At 42.4% G+C, this 5235-nt stretch overlaps 1 protein-coding gene across 6 annotated transcripts in view; it reads left to right on the top strand.

The window, feature by feature from the left end:
• Positions 1-5235, top strand: part of TMEM266 (transmembrane protein 266) — a 100956-nt gene that overhangs the window by 15160 nt on the left and 80561 nt on the right. The window lies entirely within an intron of this gene.

The following is a 5235-nucleotide window of genomic DNA, read 5'->3' as shown; positions in this document are numbered from 1 at the left end:
GTATGTGCCGTGCCCCGGCGCGGCCGTGCGCGGCGCTGGGGACCCCCCTCCGCCTCCCGGTGCCGCCGTACGCCCTGCCGCCGCGGCGGGCCGCCCCCGAGGGCGGGCAGAGCGGCCCGGCGGGGTCCCAGCGCCGCTCTGGCGGGGCCGCGCTGGCGGACGGGGCGCGGGGAGCCGCTCCGCGGTGGAGAAAGTTTGATAGCGGGCGCCGCCTTCCACCAACTTCCCGGCGGCGGGGCCGGGGGGGGGCGTTTTGGGGCGCCCAGCCGCGGGCCGGCCTGCGGCGGGGCCGGAGCACCCTTCCACCGGGTCAGCCGGGATGCGGACTGGGCGGCGCGGGCCGGGGGTGGGAGGTCTCCGGGCTGTGCCCGCCTGTGGTGCGGGGCCGCGGCCGCCTCGGCGCGCGCTGGGGAGGCGTTGCTCCCTCAGGAGGGGCGCCTGGGGGGTGGCCGGGCGCCCCCCGCCCCGCGGTCACCCCCCACAGCCAGACCCCCACGGATCCTGCGCCTCAGGACGGGCGCGGGCTGCCAACTTCTGGCGTGCGGTTCTGGAATACAAATAACCCCGATAATACCTTAGCGTGAAAGTCGCCTTTATTCTTTGTGTGAAATCCCACCTGACGTGTAATACCTCAGCGAGACGGCCGCTTGAACGATTTCTTCACTGAGAGTGCTATAAGTCTATAAGATGCTGCAGCTCTTGTTGGAAACCTTCTGTACTAGACTAGCATCATTGCTTGCCACAATGAGAAGAGGAACAGTAGTGTCTTTTTGGAAGTTGAAACCCTTTTAGGCTGCTCTTAACCAGGGAATTTTTGGTTTGCCTTTTGTAAAAATGTGGGAAACTTAATAGGCCTTTTTTTGTTATATCTATAGAAGTGAAATCTGTAACCTGTGAGGATTTGTGTGCTATAAGAGGATCACATATTACGGTAACTTTACTTAAGGAAAATAGTACATGAACATGCATGGTTTCAAAGTTTGTTAGTATTATGAAGTTAGGAAAATGATCTGCTAAATGCGTCTCAATCAGAATATCATTGTTCTTCTAGTTGGGTTTGAGAGCAAACCAACCTACAAGCTCTGTATTAAATGGGGCATGCACCTGATACCATTGTAACAGCTGCAAAAGATTGTATAGGTAAAAGAAGTAAAATGGGTAATGATGTAGGGATATTTACAGCTGTGAATGCAATCGGCAGACCTCATTTGTCTGAACACAGGGCACCTGTCATGTAATAGGAATATGGAGTCAGAAATTGCTGGGTTTTGATGCGTCAGTCGGGATTCCTATGTGTTTTGCAAGTCTTAATACTGAATTTGCATAAATGAAGAATGGTAATCTACCTGTCTATTTTTAATGTGCTGTAAAACATTATTTCCCCAATATGGATCGAGTGAGATGATACTCAGTGGTTTTCTGGTGGTTCTTGTAAAGATGCTGCAAGTTCCTGCAGGACACTTGTAAAAGGGTTGTTAGTAGCATGGTCATCTTAGAGGAGGATTATAAATTAGACTGTACAATAGTAGTGTGTAAGTGCTTTGCAACGAGGTATTGTGATTAACATTTTGCAACTATTATCTTGTATGGGAGAAGCTGTTACTTGATCTAGTGAACAGTATCTCTATTGTAAGGCAGTATACTCTGTGCAGAGAAGGAATAAGTCTCATTTACAGAGGATGCAGAGTAAGAAGCAAGCGTGTACTGCTTCAAACGTGTTATGGTTCCTAAATGCTGTTAAAAGTATGCTTGCAGTCAGTGAAGTGACTATATGAGTAAAGAGTCCACATTCCTGAAGCAATGCACACACATACTCGTTCCTGTCAATTTCTGAACAAAGTGGAGTTTTGCAGGTCCGTCCTGATGCTACCCATTGAATTGTAAAATTGGCTTGCCTTTGTTCAGTGCAAGGTGAGGTTTTTACCTGGAAGGTGAAAAGAGGTATAAGTTGTAAAAAAAGTTAGGTGTGATTAGCAGTGACTATGCTAAAGAAAAAAGTAGGCAAAGACAGCATGTAGCAAGAGTACGCAGCAGCTATTCCAGCTTCAGAACTAGAGCAGCAGGTGAGGTGGAGATCTTAATTCCAACCAGTTTATGAAAAGGTCAGTAGGAAAATTAAGATGTGAGCTATGTGTGCTTGCAGTGCAGGAGCTAGTGCAAGCAGGCTACTCAGCTGAAATATTTTCAGGTTGTGACTGACAGCATAAATGCAGAACATAATGCACAGTATAGCTGTTTTCCCTATCACTGTGTCTGTTCCCAAAGGTTAGTTTTGTGTATGCATGATTGTAATTCTGAAAGTGCCTTGTAAAAGATGCGTACAGCTAATTATACATCCCCTTTCCCAGCCCCAGGTACTCCTGTGCTCTTATTCCAACTTGGGTTCAGTGGTGACTCCCTGAAACCTGCCTACCTGGCAGCTTATGTTTCATCTCTTATGGTCTATACACTGCAGGTTCTGACTCTGCAGTAATATTGCATCACAGATTACTTTTAGCACAGAGACACAGAACTAGCAAAACCTCAAGCACTATCAAGAGTGTGGTTTTGGTGTTATTACATGTGATTACACCTAAATTAGGAGAAACTGCATTGCCCTATGAAATCCTGATGTGACTAAAATTTACCTATAATATATCATCAGTATTCATGTAAATTAGTTGCATTATCTGCCAAGAGAACAACAGTTAACTGAATTGTGTTACGTGGTATAAAACTCTCCATGAGCAACAAATAGGGTGTTGTGTTGGTGTAGTGGTGCTCAACTCATCTGCTTCCTGGACAATGGGGTTACTTAACAAGGGAAAATACTTTGTCCTCGTGGATACTGCAGAACCAGTGTTGACATAGGAGAGTGAGCTGGAGTCCCTTCTGCCTTATGTGTTATCATCAAAAGTGTCAGCCAAGTGCTGTTTGCAGAATTTTCAGTGCTAGTTGGTATGTGAGAAGAAGACTGTTATTTGATTCCTCCTTTTCTTCTCCTCACTGGTTCTAACCTGATACTGTGTGTTGTGGACACTCATTTGCCATGCACTCATTAGGTTGAACAGTATGAAGGGCAAGTCTGGAATGTGCAGTGTTGGAAAATAGGGAGTTTGCAAAAAATTCTGAACTCTGAAAATGTTTTTAGGAGTATTTTTGTAGTGTAGGTAGGCATGAGGATAGTTGGTGAAATTCCATCTTCAAGAGAAAAATGGGAAATATTGGTTTGTTGTCACTGTGGGATGAAACTTGACTGTTGTGAATTTTTTTACTCTAGAGGGTCCTTTCCCAAGGTGAATAGAAAGCTTTTTTCCACCAAATTCTTAGATGGTACATTAGGGGCAGAGGATAGGTGAAAGCTAGCAGTAGGTTTGCTTCAGTCTCTCTGTCATATTTCAGTCCCCCTATTTGCTGGGCTTAGGATTTGGCTTGACAAGAGTGATGTATTAGGGTTTAATTCTTAATTTAGTTATAAGGTCACAATGAGCTGTGTTACATCCATGTAATCCTGTTGAAATCACTGGTTTTGCATGAGTATAATGAAAGATAGGCCTTCTAGTAAACTCAAGTAGCAATGGAGGCTTTCTAATGATGCTTTTGTCATTAGCTAAGCATTATAACATGTAATGTTGGCTTATTTCTTGCTTTGTTCAAAATCATAATACTTAAAGCATAAAGAGATTGTCCCTCTGTCTCCCTACCATTTTATCTTGTCTAAGGCTCAATGTTGCTTTGATATATTTCAACTGTAAAATTTTTCATCGTGATCGCTATATATTTCCTTGTGTCATGTAGAGTACCTATAGCATTATACACAAGCAAAGCTAAATTTAAAAATATATGTTAAAATATTTTGGTTGCAATGTCAGACCTGTAAGTGGGAAAATGCCTAGTTTAAGGTTGTGTAAATGTAGTTCTGTGTTCTGAGCTATGCTCTTCATTGAATGAGCCAACGATTTACAGGAAAAATAGTGTGTGATTTTAACAGTTAAAAAGAGGATCAGTGCAAATGGAGCTTAAGTTATAGGCTCTTTTAAATATGCTTCCTAATTTTCGATAGCTTAACTTTCAATACAAATAACCACCTTGCAAATTAGTTCCTAACACACAACCTCTTAGTATTGTGGGTTTTTTTAGTGACTTTTTTATTTTTCTTTTTGTAAAACAACATTTTATCAAGGCATAAACTTCCCTTGTTGACCTTAAGAAATCCCTAAGTGGGATTTGAGCCTTCAGTGGTGATTTCTAATTCAGGTAATTGCCTTGCTTGGTACGTCTGTTATTTTGTGAATGAGGAAGGACCTTCAGGGTCTGTGCTTTATCTAAGGAAACAGTGGGTGAAATTTGACCTGTTTCATCCTCCTTTCTGCTGTCTGTCCTGCCACTCTGCTTTTTTGCTTCAGCAACCTGTCAGTGCTCCATAGCACACTGTCTGCCGCTGTTCTGTCAGAGGGACAAGCTGCTCAGCCATTGTGTACATGGACTTCGTGTCCATTTGATTTTCTTTTTTTGAGAGGCCACCAAATACTTGATTAAAAAAAGCAGGTAGGTGTAAGAAAACAGTTCGGTTTAACTTGAATGGATTGCCATAAGACAAAGAGCATCTCTGCTATTCCAGGCAACATCAAAGGCTGCCTGCAAATGAGGCAAGTGTCAGAGCTTCTCAAAGTTGCAAAAGTCTTTGTAGTGGAAAGTATTTCTTGTCTGATATTGAAGTGTGCCTACCAGCTTTTTCCACTAATAGAAAATGAAAATTTAGGTATAAAAATAGCAAAATACAAATTTTATTGAAGTTGGTGAGACATTTGCTGTTGAATTATTTTAGTATTTTGCCTTAAATACTTTTGTTCAAGTGTATCAAATAATTTCTTGTAGAAAGTACACTGTTTGGACTACCAGTCAATTTAGCTAATGGCACAAATTTTTTAAAAAACTGTTCTCTAAAGTGAACTAAGGAGCTCCTGTCTCTAATAATTAAAGTTAACAAACATCCAGGTTGTAAACATGAGGCATGTGGTGTGTCTCAGCAAGCAGACCATAATTTTTCTCTGTATATAATAGCTGCCTGGATTTTACAACCCACATCTAGTAAATAATTACATTCTTATCTGGATTGATAAAATTTGGCTGCTTTGAAAACATCTTTTTAACAGTAAAGTGAAAAATGGGTCAAGGTTCATATGTTAACTTGCACAAGTGTCTCAAACAAAAACAACCTCAAAGGTTTTTCTTGCATATATTTACTGTTTTTCT

Source organism: Streptopelia decaocto, assembly GCF_964273445.1.
Source record: "Streptopelia decaocto genome assembly, chromosome: 9".
In the NCBI taxonomy this organism is placed as follows: domain Eukaryota; kingdom Metazoa; phylum Chordata; class Aves; order Columbiformes; family Columbidae; genus Streptopelia; species Streptopelia decaocto.
Note: the sequence above shows the minus strand (reverse complement) of the source record. Positions and strands in the feature narration are given on the sequence as shown.